We start from the raw sequence: 18,258 nt of genomic DNA, 5'->3' as shown, positions 1-18,258 counted from the left end.
AGGCCAAATTCCTTTAATAATTCTCGTCTAAATTTAAGACCTTGCCTTTGAACCTCTCCCTTAGTGACTCCCATCATTTTTACTTAAGATTCAGCACATGGAGAGTGTAACTCGTGTCAGAAGTAGGGGTGGGGTCCCCTTCAGAGTGTGAACTACCTCAGAAGTTTTTACTTCTACTTATCGTTGCCCTAAAGCAAGGTTCTGGTTGAGAATTACAACCCGTGAGAGCTGCCTTTTTGACATCCTCAGCTCTGTGGTCGTGCGGAAATGGGGGCGCTTCCTGTCTGGGAGAGCACAGAGCTGGGGGCAGGGCTGCCCAAGCTGTGTGCTCAGAACACGGCAGGCACAGAGTTTGCATCCGGTGGGTACATGCGTGGGGCACACTGGATGTTGGGCTCACCCGTATAGTTTTACACCCTCTGTCAGTTTGGTCACACCAGCGCTCAATTTCTTAGGTGTGCCTACAGTTTAGAAGGCTGGGGAATTCTGAAATCTGGATCCCTGTATCTATCGCTTTCTTCCATATTGAGCTATAAATTCAAACATCCTATAACAACAGGCTTATTTCCTTTTTCATTAGGGACATGTCCTCAAAAAAACAAACAAACAAACCAATAGATAATCATTTGTGTACATTGTTATGTCTAAATATGGAGTGGGGAGAGTGGGCGAAAGAGAGTGCTCTGTGCAGACCTGCAAACTCGTTCATTAGGGGTTGTTTATATTTCTACTATAAACTCTAATTAGTAAAATTCACTGCCTTTAATAGACCTATTAGTACATTTCAGAAATAATGTGCCTGAATTTCTAGAGGTTTGTACCTTGCAACGGGAACTCCAGCTCAGTAGGTGTTTCCTGGCTTCGTTGTCCCACAGGGCCTTTTTGCATTAACTAACAAATTATTTTCTTTCATAACAAAGTATAAACAGGACTCCATTTCATGCATTTTAAAATGGTTCCCCCTGATATGATAAGGTCTCTACTGAGAAGCAATGTAGCAGTTAGGCCTATGGACTTCACCACTGAACTGCCTCAATTGGAGCCCTGGGTCCCCTGCTTGGCAGGTGTTTGACCTTTGATGGGTTGCTTGTGCCCTTAGGAGCCCCTCAATTCCTTTATCTGTAAAATGGGGATGATACCATGGTCTACTTCGTAGGGTTGCTATAAAGGCTAAATGAGCTAAAATACTTAACACACCTACAACCTGGATTGGCACCTGGTGAATGCTCTATAAATGTCAGCTGTTACTACATTTACAGCTACAGTTATTGTACATGTATGATATATGTGAAGATGTATGTTGAGACATATATTCACAAGTACAAAATAATCTCAGGAACAGGCTGAGTTTTAACATAAAAGACGAGTTAGGAATATATGGTTTTGATGTAGAAATGGCCTATTTTGCTGAAGATTTTAGTCCCCAAATTATTAATACTAGATTTAGTTAATGAAACTAAATTACTTAGTTTCTAAATTAGTTACTAAAAAAGGATGAAAAGGAACATAGATGTAGAAATTTGAGTACTACCTTTTGAGTGCCTTTGAATATTAGAACTTGGAATGAGTCTCTTCTTTTTATAGTACTTTTACGCATTTTCCAATTTTTAAAGTATGTTTTGGTGTAATTTTATAATTCAGGAACATATTAATGGGATTTAATTATAAGTCAGAGACAAATATGATGTCACTCACATGTAGAACTTAAGAAACAAAACAGATGAACACAGGGGAAGGGAAGGAAAAATAAGACAAAAACAGAGAGGGAGGCAACCCATAAGAGACTCTTAACTACAGAGAACAAATAGGGTTACTGGAGGGGAGGGGTGTGGGGGAATGGGCTGTGTGGGGGATGTGCATTCCGGAGGGCGCTTGCTGGGATGAGCACTGGGTGCTATAGGTAAGGGATGAATCACCGGGTCTTACTCCTGAAACCAATACTACACTGTATGTTAACTAGAATTTAAATAGCTGGGGCCTTGCACTCTGGCCAATGTATCCATTCCAAAGAGGTCTGGAATAAGTCCGAATCACTGAGAGATCAAAAGTAGTATTGTTATCTGTAGCGCTGGTGTGGGAATTTAGATTAAACATCTGATGTAAAGCAAGGTGCTGGCTGGTGTAGATCATCCAAGTTGAAAATGGCAGGTGAAACACTTTGATGAAGGAAGGGCCAGGCATAGGGCAGGAGCATCTTCTGATTACATACTTTTAACATCGCCTCTAATGAAAATGATACAAATAGAGTCATCCTTTCAAAGAAGACCCAAAGTAACTGAAAAGACCTAAAAAGGGAAGCTTCATGAAAATAAAAATCTCTATTCCTAAGGAAAGAGAGGATTCTAAAATTACAGAGACAGATTTCAAAAAGGTAGTTGTGTAATCCCCACGGGGCTGCTTGCACACACAAATGTCATTTAGAGAAGTGAAGAGTTCTAGAACTGTCAACACATGTCCCTTAAAAATATTGTTTTCAATACTGATATTTTGTGAATAAGTAATTTTTTTTTGAGAGAGAAAGAGAGAGAGAGAGCGCGCACGCGCGCATGAGTTGGGGAGGGGCAGAGCGAGAGTCCCAAGCAGGCTCCAGCTGAGCTGCCCAGGTGCCCCTGTGAATGAATACTTTTTTTTTTTTTTTTTTTATTTTTTTTTTTACGTTTTTTTTTGGGACAGAGACAGAGCATGAACGGGGGAGGGGCAGAGAGAGAGGGAGACACAGAATCGGAAACAGGCTCCAGGCTCCGAGCCATCAGCCCAGAGCCTGATGCGGGGCTCGAACCCACGACCGCGAGATCGTGACCTGGCTGAAGTCGGACGCTTAACCGACTGCGCCACGCAGGCGCCCCGAATATTCTAAAATTCATGAGGGGGGAATTGCAAAGGTAGACTCAAAAGGTTTATTAATATAATGTGCCTTCTATACTGCCTTCTCCTTAAGAATGATCATAATCCCTTTTCAAAAAATCTTTCAGTTTTTAAATTTTTGAGAGAGAGTGCAAGCAGGGGAGAGGAGCAGAGAGAGAGAGAGAGAGAGAGAGAGAGAGAGAGAGAAACTCAAGCAGGCTCCACACTCAGCAAGGAGCCTGATGCGGGGCACGACCCTGGGATCATGACCTGAGCCAAAATTAAGGGTCAGTCACTCCATCAACGGAGCCACCAGGTGCCCGGATTAAAAATCCTTTTTACTAAGAGAATGAAAATAAAGAGCCTGGGACCTTATTTAGTGCTAACTGCTATTCAATATAGTCAAACACTGAATAAATAAGAGAACAGTTGCCAAATGTGCACATGTTATTGGATGCATGTGGACTTAATGGCACTAAAGACATTCATAATCTTATCAAACCAGGAGCAATTTTGGGAAAAAAAATGGAGAACTTGGCAAGTAGGCAAATATCATGCAAATGAGGTCAGGAATATAGACTCCATCTCTGGAAAAAGGAGGAAACAATCCTAGCTTTCTTTCCTCCAAAGGCTAGTAAGTTAATGTCACAAATCATATATGGAGAAGACCTGCATGGTCTGAAGAAATAAGACTGGAATATTTTTTAGAAAGTAGTGCCTCTTTCAGAGTATCCTATGTGAAGCATATTTAATAAATGCTGTAATATCCAATATTATAGGATAAGACAGAAATTGGAGAGTAGAGTTAGACTCTTTGGGATCTACCCTAACTGAGCCAGTGGAAAGGGTGGGAGGTGCACCCTGGAGAACAAAGAACATCTCGTCCAAACTAAAATGAAAAAATACACCTATTTAGCTCTGTGCCTGGGATAGTGTAAGAACGGATTACATATTAACCTTTCCTGTGTAAAGCATTAATCTGTGTTACAGTCAGAGCAAGGCTGGCCCCAACATCTGCAAAGTCTAGAGCAAGAGTACCAATGGATGCCAATGCCATATGTAAAAACATTTAAATGTGACAAATCAACCATGCCCACTATTGCATTAAATATATTCTATGTTCCTATATATTCATATGTACAGAGTGCTAGACAGCTCCCCCTCTGTTGCTTGGTTCCAAGGTTGAGATTGCACAAAGGATACTTCCCTAATGAGTTGTGAGTTGGATTTGGTGTTTAGGCACCTTGAAATCTCAATTTTTTCTAATAATTTTGGACAGATGATAGGATTTAGAAAAGAGCATTGATGTGATCAGCTAGGCTGATCTTTGGATCTCCATTTCTTTTTAAAAAATTTTTTTAAATGCTTATTTATTTTTGACAGGGAGACAGAGCATGAGCAGGGGAAGGGCAGAGAGAGAGGGAGACACAGAATCTGAAGCAGGCTCCAGGCTCTGAGCTGTCAGCACACAGCCCGACATGGGGCTCAAACTCACAGACCATGAGATCATGACCTGAGCCGAAGTAGGATGCTCAACTGACTGAGCCACCCGGGCACCCCATTGATCTCCATTTCTTTAGCTGCAATATGAGGGAAGCTGTTGACCCCCAAAATCGCACAATTAACACACAATATTCGTTTCAGGTGTACGACACAGTGATTCACTTGTACACATTGTGAAATGGTCACCTAAGTATAATTACCATCTGTCACTTTATAATACGCTATCATAGACTGCATTCTCCATACTGTACATTACATCCCCATGACTTATCCATTTCATAGCTAGAAGTTTGTAGTTCTTCATCTCCTTTGCCCATTTCACCCTGCTAATCCCCCTCCTCTCTGTCAATTGTCAGTCTAGTCTCTGTTTCCATGAGTCTGGGTTTTGTATTGTTTTTGTTTTTTAGATTCCACATAAAAGTGAAATCATGTGGTATTGGTCTTTCTCTAATTATTTTACTTGGCATAATACATTCAAGGTCCAAACATGTTGTAAATATCAAGGTTTCATTCTTTTTTTTTTTTTTATAGCTGAGTAGTAGTCATTACACACACACACACACACACACACGCACACACGCACACACGCACACACACCCCACACATACATATACACATCTTCTTTATCCACTCAGCCATTGATGGTCACTTAGGTTATTTCCATATCTTGACTATTATATCTTTTCAAATGAATGTTTTCATTTTCTTTGGATAAATAGCCAGAAGTGACTGGATCCTATGGCAGTGTGATTTTTACATTTGTGAGGAACCACCATACTGTTTGCCATAATGGCCACACCATTTACATTCCTACCAATAGTACACAAGGGTTCCCCTTTCTCCACATCCTTGCCAACTCTTGTTATTTCTTGACTTTTTGACTTTAGCCATTCTGACAGGTGTTAGGTTCTAGCTCATTGTGGTTTTGATTTGCATTTCCCTGATGATGAGTGATGTTGAGCAGCTTTTCATGGGTCTGTTGGCCATCTGTATTTCTTTCTTTCTTTTTTAATGTTTGCTTGTTTTGAGGGAGAGCATGAGTAGGGAAGGGGCAGAGGGGGTGGGGGGAGATAGGAAATCCCAAGCAGGCTCCGTGCTGCCAGTGCTGAGTCCAATGCAGGGCTTGAACCCTTGAACTGTGAGATCATGACCTGAGCCTAAACCAAGAGTTGGATGCTTAACTGACTGAGCCACCCATGCACCCCATCTGTATTTCTGAATTGAAGAAATGTCTTTTCGTGTCTTCTGCCCATTTTTAAAATCAGGTTGTTTTTTGGATATTGAGTTGTATCAGTTCTTTATATATTTTGAATGCTATTCCTTTATCAGTTATCATTTGTAAACATCTCCCATCAGTAGAACCCCTTCAGTAGGTTGCCTTATCTTTTTGTTCATGGTTCCTTTCTGTGAAAAAGGTCTTTAGTTTGAGGGAGTCTCATTTATTTTTGTACTTGTTCCCTCATCTGAGGAGACAGATCTAAACAAATATCACTCAGACTAATGTCTAAGGGCTTACTGCCTATGTTTTCTTCTAGGAGTTTTGTAGTTTAACTTACATTTAAGACTTTATTTTGAGCTTATTTTTGTGTATGGTGTAAGAAAGTGGTCTGGTTTCATTCTTTTGCATGTAGCTGTCCAGTTGTCCCAACACCATGTAATGAAGAAACTCTTTTCTCCATTGTATATTCTAGGTTCCTTTGTCAAAGATTGTAAGAGCATGGGTTTATTCCTGTATTCTTTATTTTTTATTCTCTTATGTGTGTGTTGTGCCAATATCATTCTGTTTTGATGACTATGACTTTGTAGTATAGCTTGAATTTAAGGAGCATGATCACACAAGCTCTGTTGTTCTTCCTCCAAGATGTTTTGGCCATTGGGTTCTTCTGTGGTTCTCTACAAAAATTAAAAGTTTTGTTGTTGTTCTGTGGAAAATGCCACTGGTAGTTTGGTAGGAATTGCACTGAATCTGTAGATTGCTTTGGGTAGTATGAATACTTTAACAGTATTAATTCTTTTAACCTGTAAGTACTGAATACGTTTCTATTTATTTGTGTCATCTTCAATTTCTTTCATCAATGTCTTATATTAGTCATAGTACAGGTCTTTTACTTTCTTGGCTAAATTTATTCCTAGGTATTTTATTCTTATCAATGCAATTGTAAATGGAATTGTTGTCTTAATTCCCCTTTCCACAACTTCATTATTGGTGTATAGAAATCAACAGATTTCTGTATATTAAATTTTTATATCCTACAGCTTTACATGAATTAATTACTTCTAGTAGTTTTCTGGTGGAGTTTTTAGGGTTTTTTTTTGTATGTATAGTATCATGTTATCTGAAAATAGTTTTACTTCTTTTCCAACTTGAATGCCTTTAACATCTTTTCCTTGTCCGATTGTTGTGACTAGAGCTTCCAATATGAGGTTAAATGAAAGTGACGAAAGAGGACACTGTTGTCTTTTTCCCAGTCTCGGGGTAAAAACTTTCAACTTTTCACTGTTGAATATGATGATAGCTGTGGGTTTGTCATACATAACCTTTGTTATATTACGTTCCCTCTGTAACCACTTGGTTGAGTGTTTTAATCATAAACGGATGTTGAAAATTATCAGATTCTCTTTCCGCATTGAGGGATATTATTATTATCCTTTTTGTTGATGTTGATTAATTTGTGGATGTTAACCATCCTGCGTCTCTGGAATAAATCCCACTTTAGCATGGTGTATGATTTTTAAAAATGTATTCTTGAATTCAGTTTGCTAATATTTTGCTGAGAATTTTTGCATCAATGTTCATCAGGGACATAGCCTGTAATTTTCTTTCTTTCGTTCTTTTCTGACAATTTATTGTCAAATTGGCTTCCATAAAACACCCAGTGCTCATCCCAACAGGTGCCCTTCCCCTCTTTCACCCTCCCACCCACTTTCCCCTCTCCCCCCACCCCCATCAACCCTTAGTTTGTTCTCAGTATTTAAGAGTCTCTTATGGTTTGCCTCCTTCCCTCTCTGTAACTATGTAATTTTGTTTTTTGTGGTGTCTTTGGTTTGGAATGGGGGTAATTCTGGCCTCACGAAATGTGTTTGGAAGTGTTCCTTCCTCTTCAGTTTTTTGGAAGGGTTAGAAAAACATAGGTATTAACTCTTCTTGAAATGTTAAAGAGCCTGATGCAGGGCTTAAACCCACAAACCGTGAGATCAGGACCTGAGCTGAAACCAAGAGCCGGATGCTTAATCCACTGAGCCACCCAGGTGCCTCCATTTGTATTTCTGAATTGAAGAAATGTCTCTTCAGGTGCTCTGCCCATTTCTGATCAGGACTGATCATGGACTTTAGCCATCTGATCATGGACTTGTGTTTGAATCAGTAATACAAAAGATCCTATTTCATGACTTGTCATCAGTCCGATCAGATATTAGTTCTTGATTCAGTCTCCGAAGATTGTCTGTTTCTAGGAATTTTTCCATTTCTTCTAGGTTGTCCCATTTGTTGGCATATAGTGATTGGTAGTAGTCTTTTATGATCCTTTGCATTTCTGTGGTGTTGGTAACTTCTCTTTCATTTCTGATTTATTTGGGCCCTCTTTTTTTCTTGCAGCTGGCCAAAAGTTTATCAATTTTATCTACCTTTTCAAAGAACTAGTTCTTAGTTTCATTGATATTTTTTTTGTCTTTATTTCATTATTTCTGCTGTAAGCTTTAGTATTTCCTTCCACTAACCCTGGGCTTTTTTGTTCTTCTTCTTCAGGTTCTTTTAGGTGTCAGGTTTTATTGTTTGAGATTTTTCTTTCCTCTTGAGGTGGTCCCATATTGTTATCAACTTCCCTCTTAGAACTGCCTTAGGGGTGTCCCATGTATTTTGAACTGTTGTGTCCCACTTTCATTATCTCCAGGTATTTTAAAATTTCTTCTTTGATTCCTTCATTGACCCATTGTTTAGAAGCATGTTTAACCTCTACGTGTTCATGTTTTTTCCAGCTTTCTTCTTGTAATTGATTTTTAGTTCCATACGATTGTGGTCAGAAAAGAAGTTTGGTATGACTTCAGTCATCTTAAATTTATTAAATCTTATTTTGTGGCTTCAAACATGTGATCTAGGCTAGAAAATGTTCCATGTGCCCTTGAAAAGAATGCATATTCCCCTGTTTTGGGGTGGAGTGTTCTGGATATATCTACCAAGTCCATCTGGTCTAACGTGTTAAGGCCAAAGCTTCCTTATTCAGAAAGGCAGTGGGAGATGCCTTGGTTGTACATGACTGTGGGCTTCAGTAACACAGCAGGAGAGTGCCTTGTCTGTGCACATGTGCTGGCTTTTGGCAGGTTGTGGGAGAACACTGTGACCGCTGGCATTCAAGGCAGCAGGGGAGTTTTACAACTGCCTGCACCTGCAGACTTTAGCTGGAGAGCAGGAGAACTCCATGACCGTTTGCACAGTCCTGCGCCAGGCAGGGAGCAAAGGACAGCTGCAACCATCTGCACGTTCCAGCCTCAGCATGTACTGTGACTGCTCGCTGCAACCTGTTCCAACAGGTGGTGGAAGGGGGCCATGTTAGAGTCTGCCTGCCCTTGCTAATGGGCCATGTGGAGAGTGCGATAGTGGCCTCTACCAGTGCCTCCATCTGCACGGAGGGTCACAGCTGTCCTCTACTCCAGTTGATGTCCCCAAATCAGCAAATCAATCTGTCTCACATATAGTCTAGGCATTTTTCAAAATGTTGTTTTCCCACTGGATCTTGAGGTGAGTGAGACTGTGTGTGAGCCCTCCAAGAGGGGAGTCTTGTTTCCCATAGCACTTTGGGACCCTGGATATCGGCCCTGTTGGTTTTCCAAGCCTGATGTTCTGGGGGTTCTTCTCTCCGGTGTAGATTCCAGGGACTAGCGTGTCTGATGTGGGACACCAATTCCTTGCTCCTTTGTGAGAAGTACCTATCTGGTGAGATCCCTCCCTATTATGTGTTGCTGAACTGAGGGTGAGGTTTCTGCAAGACTGTATCTCAACATGGTCCTTTTATCCTTTGCTGTGGAAAGCAATTCATCTAGTTTTCAGATCTCCTGCAGAGGGAAATGATCCATATGTAACCGTGGATTTGGTCTGTCCATGGAAGAACACGAATTCAAGATGTTCATATAATGCCACCTTAGACCTCTTCCCTAATGCCTTATCTATGGAGGCTGTCATTGTAAGAAAAAGAAATGAGTATAGCAAATCAAGTTAGTGGCTATAAGCAACCAAGATATCTCCCAGTGGGTGAATGTATCAACAAGCTGTGGTATATCCAGACAATGGAATATAATTCAGCAATGAAATAAGCTGGAGAGTCATGTATTTAAAGTTCCTCCATGGCTTTTCATATCGTTAAGCAACAGGAGCCAGTATGAAAAGTCATCCATACTGAATGATTCCAACTACGTGACATTTTGCAAAAGGTGAAACTCATGGAGACAGTAAAGAGATCAGTGGTTGCCAGGGGTGGAGGTAAGGGAGGAAAGAATACGCAGGGTACAGAGGATTTTTAGGGCAGTGAAATGGCTCCGAATGATACCATAATAGGGGGATACATGTCATAGATTTATCAGAATCTATATGATGTTCAATACAAGAAGTAATCCTAATGTAAAGTATGGACTTCAGTGAACAATGTATCAACATTGATTCTTCAGCTGTAACAAATGTACCACTGCAGAAACTCTGGGGGGCTGGCAGGGAGGAAAGGGGACTATCTACCTTCCACTCAGTTTTTCTGTAAACCTAAATCTGCTCTAAAAATTAGTCTATTAATTAAAAAAAAAAACTAGTAGTTCTGGGCTAGCCATACAAAGTGATGCTAATATAGGACTAGAAAAAACATGTTTAAGATTCTTCCTCATGTGGAATTCATACAAAGATCGATAAAATAATGACAGAAGAATAAGGGGACTAGTAAAGGTCTACTAAATTCTTATAATGTTTATGTGTCCTATACAGGTAGAAATTTACACAAACAAGGTAGCATTCGGGTTCTATGTGAAATCTTCCTTGAAAATATGTCCAGAAACATTTATATTTACTTTCCACTTTTATATTTGTACTTATATTTACACTTAGTATATGTGCTGCCGAAGCGAGCACTATTTATATTTACACTTAATCAGAGTATGTGTAACTGCTCTTCTAGAAAAAAATGTAATAGTTTCCTGCAGAATTACTGCTTGTGTCTCTTAGCCTATGGAACACTCAGGCTTTCTAAGAGCTCGTTCACATTCCGGATAAATGCAAATCCTTGTGGATATAGAATGCACGTGGATGGATTTCGACTTCTTTGTCCAAAGGCTGTTTTCACCTGGCCACCTCCCAGCCTGCACCTTCTCCTCAAACTCTGGCTCTCAGATGATACCTCGCAGTTCATGCTCTGTCTTGTAGGACTCCTTATCGCTGCCCTCACTGCAAACTTTATGGGCCTTTCGATGTCTCTGCACTGTTCATTCCTGCTCATTCTGAGACAGCTTCCTTCTTTACCATAGTGACACAACCATGATGTGCACTCTCGAATGTTCTCTCCTGCCTCCCGCGCTCACTTTGTCACTCAGAAGTGCCCCTCTCTGTACCAGAGTTTGCTCTACACCCTACCCTAAGCTTTGCATTTTCTAAAATCCCCCCCCCCCCCTGCTGAATTTCTCCCTTTTGTCTGGCTTCTTCCTCCATCTCAAGGGTTCTCTGCTAACCCTAGAGCCCTGTGATCACACAAACTTCCATTTTCAGAAACATGCTTTCTGGAAGACTCGGATATAACCCCTGAGTCTACCCACCCGCCACTCACTCAAGACTCTGTAACCTGACCTAGCCCTTCATCCTTCTGCACGATGCTTCTGTTCTTCCTGAACAACCAGGCAGCACCCCCCACCACTCGGTATACACAGTCCCCTCTTTCTTGAAACCCTTCCCTCTCCATTAATTCTACTCCTCTGATCCTCCCCTCCCCTCCCTGAGGGGTCTTTCTCTGTCACTTACCTTTGCTCCTGCACTTCTTAAAGAGGCGGGCAGTGCTTTGCTTTGGTACTTGAACCTCCTCAGTGGGTTGATTACAACTCACATACATTCCTATACTTTCAACTACTGCCGGTTTGCAAAGAGTCCCACGCTTCTCCCTTCCTCAGTGTGTGTGTGTGTAATCTCCTCAAATGCAAAGTGGCCTTTAGTTTTGTTAAAAAAGAGACAGAAGACCCAAAATGGAGTCACTTTTTCTGAGCCCATGTGAGCAAACCAAAACTTAATATCTAGCCTCACTGCAGGGTCGGCCTCTCTCGGGAATGTGACTTCTAACCAGTGAACCTGGAATTAACCGGCCATGCCTCGTGAGGTAATCTGCCTGAGAGATCCTTGTCCTTCCTCCAAGGGAAAGTGACTTGCCTGAAACAGTACACTTCCTTTGTCTGGTCTCCTTCCTGCCTGTAACGGGCCTCCATGTCACACAGCTTTTCAGAGCTCCTTCCTATTTGCTAGACGGGATGCTGCCTAATTCGTGAATCCCTGGGTAAAACCGGTTTGATCTTTAGATGTGTTCAGTTGAATCTTTAACAGATTTGGTGGCAGCGATGGAATCCAAAGCAAACTTCTGGCAGCATTCAGATACAAGAAACACAGATGTGGTACCCCTGAACTCTTTGGCGTCCTCCTCCCCCACCCACTTTTGGAGGGCCCTGGGTAAGCTCCTCCCAGCTCTGCTCTCCTAACAGGGATGTTACCTGTTTGAATGCTCACCACATAACGCAAAGGCTTCCATGCTGGGATAAAATCTCTGTGCAGGGAGGTGCACTATAAAAACACCACACGACCCCTACCCAGCAGCAGCACGTGCCTCTTAGGTGTTAGTTTGGTGCCAAGAGACCCAAAGGCTCACTTGACAAACAGCAACAAAAAAGATCCTTGAATTCTAAAAAGTTAAGCATGCTACCTCTTATGGTCCTGGAAGCTATAAATATCGACAAAAATGACAAAATCTTACACAAGACAACCTAGAATTACGACGGCGACCATTATGGGAAGCATTGCAATTTGTCAAGACAGTTCATTTAAGAAGCGCACTTGAAAGAAAGAGCTCCCCAATTCAACAAAATGGAATACCTATTTTCATTTATATGCAGAACCTTCCCAAAGGCCTCAAGATTCCAAAATTGCTTTTTAAAAAAATTATTGCAAAAGGCTAATGAAAAAGACACAAGGGGTGCCAGAAATTAAAAAAAAAAAAAAAAAAAAGATGATAAAACTGATAGGACTCCCCTGACCTCTTTTGCCTGGGTATTCATGGTCCATTGGTCCTCAGTTTGAACTGCTTCTTCACTCTGAAGAGACTATTAAATAGTTACTTGGGTTTTTCTAAACATATTTATTTTGAGAGAGAAAGAGTTCGCATGAGCTGGGGAGAGGCAGAGAGGGAGAGAATCCCAAGCAGGCTCCACGCTGTCGGCACAGAGCCTGACATGGGCCCCGAACTCAAGAACTGTGAGATCATGACCTGAGCCGGAGTCAAGAGTCAGATGCTTAACTGACTGAGCCACTCAGGTGCCCCTAAACGGTTACTTTTTAAAATAGAGCTACCCAAGGTGGTAAGAAACCTTCCTCAGGTGTCTTTCATTCCTTGGTCAAAACTGGAATGTCCATAGATAAAGGATTTCCTAAGCCCGGGGAGGGTACCCAAAAGTTTCTGAGCAATTTAGAGTCATCAGGTCGGGCTTCCAGATTTTTATCCGCTTGTGCACATGCTGGTCGGAAAAAGTGGATCCAAGCAGCAGGATCATGTACCCAAGGATGATATCCAAGATGGTCACCTTTCAATATGGTCCCTTCATGGACCAGAAAAAGCTGGCAGGGTAGCAACTGATGTCTTAAAAGTCATTCTTGGAATCTTCCAGGCCCACGTTGATTGGTCTATCATTCAAACATGCAAACAAACCAAAGAGGAATCTGGGGCAGACTTTAAAGCCGGTCTGGAAGCTCTCTTCTACGGCACTCCAGGTTCCAAACAATAAATATGGGCACCCAAACTGCTCTAGCTTCCCTGTTTGTACATACATTATCTCCTAAGATTAGTAGATTAAACAAAAGGCAGAAAATGGGATGGGGGACACCAGTTTGAACTTGTGACCATAGCTGAGCACTTTGAAAGGACTCTGGAACAAGACCGCAAACAAAAGTCCACCAAGATATTGTCCTTATAGCTACAGAAGCTCCAAGGCCAGGCACCTGACATAACACCTGGGCCCTTCCCACATCACTCCTCTAGGGGTCCTTCATCAAAACAGTGGCCCTAGGTCAATTATCTGGGACACCAGGAAAAACAGTGTTCTCAAAGGTCCTATACAAATTCTTCAACATCAATTCAAATGGAATAGATGTGTCCTGCACAAACATTAGTAAAAATCTTTAGCCATCTGAGCAGATAACTTTAACTTACTATGTCTACCAGGAAAAACAACTTGGATCCAACTTCTTTATAACTAGTGAGCTTTGTACTGTACCTGATTCATGGATTCATTTAAAATCCAGTCATTTGAGATGGAAGTTATTAAAGTCTCTCTGTTTACGTATGTCTGTATGCTGATGTGTGTCTAAATATATGCTTTGGTAGATGTGTGGAATTTTCTTCCTCAGGATGGTAATGCTACAACTAATTTGTAAAAGAGCTCTATTTAATTGGCTTCAAGGAAAATAAGCACTTTTATGAATTAAAGTGTTCCTAAAATTCTCAGAGATATAATAGAAACTAACCCAAATGCTTTTTACGTTCACATGTGCTGGGAAAATACTTATTAAAACTAAGTTTGGGGTGTAATTAAAATAGACCTGTCTTTATGGGGCACTTGGGTGGCTCAGTCGGTTAAGTGTCTGACTTCGGCTCAGATCATGATCTCGTGGTTCGTGAATTCTAGCCCCATGTCTGGCTCTGTACTGACAGCTCAGAGCCTGGAGCCTGCTTCAGATTCTGTGTCTCCCTCTCTCTCTGCCCCTCCCCTGCTCGCACTCTGTATCTCTGTTTTTCAAAATAAATAAATGTTTAAAAATTTTTAAAAATAGACATGTCTTTAGCATTGTCAACATTGAATATGACACAGACATACAACTTTTATTCTTCCTGGGTTTACTAGTCAAATAAGTTCATTGCCTTTCTATTAGAAAGCTTGTCAGCAAAAAATATAAAAGCTGGTATGTTGAAATTTTCATAAATGATCTAAATGTAATTATTGAGAACAAGTGAATTAAATACATGTAAGCAAAATAAATGTTTTTAGATGAATTTTAAAAATAGTTTTCCCAATCTTTTTGGTAACATGACATCTTAAAAAGTTTGGTAAGTTAAATTAAATAGTGAATAGTCATTAAATATTGAGATCATTTCCAAATGAGATAAAATACTAGAACAGAAATTGCTGAGCATAGGTTTATCTACTTTGGGCTTGCTTTTACAGAGGGACTAGAGATATTTGGGCTTATTAGTAAGTATATTTTGTGCCATGCTGAGATATTAACTTGAGAAAGCATGCATTTCTAGAAATTATAAACAGTAGAAGTCTGCCAATTCACTAAATGCTACTGTAAAGGACAACACATAATTGTTTATTTGCACTAAAAAGTCAGTTTTTAGGGTTAAAAATTCTAATATATGTAATTAAAGCCTCTACGTTTTGTGGAAAGGAATTATAGCCGTGGTCAGAACTGGCTAAGATTGGAATGAATTTAATTAAGTTGAATGAGTTTTAATATCAAAAGTAAGCTAGTACAAAATTAGAATTTGCTTTTCTCTTTGTTAAAAAGGGAAAGTTTTCTGGATAAGAGATTGTAAACATTTTTTTTCCTTACCTTTTTAAGTAATATGCCTAGAAAACAAAGATTTTGTGTCTTCTTAAAATAATTTCCTATGTTTCATGTTGTTTTATCAGATGTTTGATTACTTTAAAACAATACGTAGTTATTCATCTAACCATAGTGACAAGAGAGTTAAATAGTTGCAAAACACTAACCTTAGGTTTTTTCATAGGGAAGACTCCATTTTTTTCTCATCTATGATCCTATGTGACCAAGTGTTTTTAAACCCTTTTGAGATTTTTGACAAGCTTTCTTTCTTATTTTAATTTACAATGTCAATTTATTAAAAGCAGATTAATAGTTTAAGAAAACTTTTAACAAAGAGAAAACAAAAATTTTAACTTTGTATCAGTATATTTTTTCTACTAAAAGCCATTTACTTAAATTTATTCCACTCTTAGCCAGCACTGACTGCACAGTTTCCTTCTAAGGCTTCCCTCACTGCAACTTTACTCTGTACATCCAGATTTTGTCATAAGTGTTCCTTCTCTAAATAACCAGTCTCAGGTTAGGACAAAATTACTTTCTTTTCCTTCAACATAAAACACAGATGATATTTTTCTTGCATACAGAGTTGTGTTTCTTATTTCAGCAGTCTTAATTACATGTATTAAAATTCCTAGGTCTTAGAATCCTTAGCTTCTAGTGAAAACTAAGTAGTAAGCAATTGTGAACTTTCGTTATCAGTATCTTCAGATTAGCCAGCTTATGAATATAGTCACTGAAATTTAAATAAAAACTTTAAAAATTATACAATTTCTGACAGACTTTCGAAAGTCAAATTCTAAATGAAGACTTTTTGACCCAACTAACTTTGGAAGGGGAATTTTGAAGTGGTCCATAGAAAATCACAAAGAATTTGTTCACACTCTGTTAAAAGTAAGATAGTGAAATATTGATTAGGCTTATTTGATTACGTTGAATTACCTGGGAAGAACTGTCCAACAATAAGCTTAGTTATATTTGTATAAGGATGTGTTGTAAGTCTCCCAAAAGTTATATGAAATTCCTAAAAATCAGGTATAATATGACTAGCCATAATTTCATATAGCATAATATAACCATATATCCTTGTCAATTCTGTTATAATGAATTCTCATCAGGTTTCTAACCATGGACACTAAAAGTGTTCCTGCAAAAATTCTTCATCCTTGAGGAGATTCATGGAAAGGACTTTAAGATCATAAAACTGAACTGGTTAAGGATTTCCAGCACTAATGGAAAAAGCTAGATTCAAGCAGAACAAGAATTAATATCAGGGGACTGAATGAACTCAGGAGGGGGATTATGGTTTTATGACTGCTCGTTTGAAACACTGTTGGTTCATGAATGTTTTATTTTTCCAGATTTGAGAAAACTTTTTCTGCGAAGCTATTTATGACTTACAACAACTTGGTAAAGTGTATCTTTGGTTTTTTTTTTTTTCTTCCAACAAGATTCTTCCAGCACTGGGAAACTCTTGAGTATCTATTTCATGACAGTATAGTTAGTCACGTAAGTTCAGTAAGATTCTGCACAATTGAAAACATTGGCTGTATCATAATGGCTTTGATTAGAATGGTTTTGCAGGTAAAATCTGATGGTGAATCCTTGGTTTAGCTTCCTGGCTTCAAAGGTTTTTAACAGTTCAGTCTGACATTCCATATGAAAAGCTCCAGCACCCATCAACCCTCAGTTTATTCTCAGTTTTTAAGAGTCTTTTATGGTGGGGGGTGGTGGTGGGAGGGAGGAGAGGGTGGCTGATGGGTATTGAGGAGGGCACCTGTTGGGATGAGCACTGGGTGTTGTATGGAAACCAACTTGACAATAAATTTCATATTAAATAAATAAATAAAAATAAAAAAATAAAAAACATGAAATGTGAAAAAAGAAAAGAAAAGCTCCAGCAAAAAGTCTTTAAAAAGAGCTTATATGCAAACTGGTGCAGCCGCTCTGGAAAACAGTGTGGAGGTTCCTCAAAAAACTAAAAATAGACCTACCCTATGACCCAGCAATAGCACTGCTAGGAATTTACCCAAGGGATACAGGAGTACTGATGCATAGGGGCACTTGTACCCCAATGTTTATAGCAGCACTTTCAACAATAGCCAAATTATGGAAAGGGGCTAAATGCCCATCAACTGATGAATGGATAAAGAAATTGTGGTTTATATATACAATGGAATATTACATGGCAATGAGAAAGAATGAAGTATGGCCTTTTGTAGCAACGTGGATGGAACTGGAGAATGTTATGCTAAGTGAAATAAGTCCTACAGAGAAAGACAGATACCATATGGTTTCACTCTTATGTGGATCCTGAGAAACTTAACAGAAACCCATGGGGGAGGGGAGGAAAAAAAAAAAAGGGAGAGAGCCAAACCATAAGAGACTCTTAAAAACTGAGAATAAACTGAAGGTAGATGGGGGGTGGAAGGGAGGGGAGGGTGAGTGATGGGCATGGAGGAGGGCACCTGTTGGGATGAGCCCTGGGTGTTGTACAGAAACCAATTTGACAATAAGTTTCATATTTAAAATAAATAAATAAATTAAAAAAAAGAAAAGAGCTTATATGGTCAATTACCATTCTTCCTGCACTTATGTAAATAACTAGGCCAAATTTAATGCAAACAAATTCATTTCACTGTGATTATCTTTGATGTAAAAATGGGGGTAATTGGAGAAATTGTATCTGGATCTTTGTGGATATTAGATTCTAGTCTTGTTACTTGTATTTGAGATTGTGTTATGTATCTATGAACTAGACTGGGTCCTGAGTTATTCCAGCTTCCTTAAATATCTTTTTAAAAATTTTTTATTAAAATTTTTTTAATGTTTATTTTTGAGAGAGAGACAGAGCATGAGTGGGGGAGGGGCAGAGAGAGAGGGAGACACAGAATCTGAAGCAGGCTCCAAGCTTCGAGCTGTCAGCACAGAGCCCGATGCTTGAACTCACGGACCATGAGATCATGACCCGAGCCAACGTGAGACACTCAACTGACTGAGCCACCCAGGCGCCCAAGCTTCCTTAAATATCTGGCTACAACTCTCAAAACTAACATTTCCAGTTTGCTCCAACCCTTCTTAAGAATTTG

General features: G+C 39.7%; 1 protein-coding gene across 3 annotated transcripts in view; it reads right to left on the bottom strand.

Annotated features, from left to right (window-relative positions):
• PRKCQ (protein kinase C theta) overlaps window positions 1–18,258 on the bottom strand; it is a 189,305-nt gene that overhangs the window by 44,621 nt on the left and 126,426 nt on the right. The window lies entirely within an intron of this gene.

The sequence above is a fragment of the Herpailurus yagouaroundi genome, unplaced genomic scaffold (assembly GCF_014898765.1).
Source record: "Herpailurus yagouaroundi ecotype Mexico unplaced genomic scaffold, PumYag 203, whole genome shotgun sequence".
NCBI lineage: Eukaryota > Metazoa > Chordata > Mammalia > Carnivora > Felidae > Herpailurus > Herpailurus yagouaroundi.
Note: the sequence above shows the minus strand (reverse complement) of the source record. Positions and strands in the feature narration are given on the sequence as shown.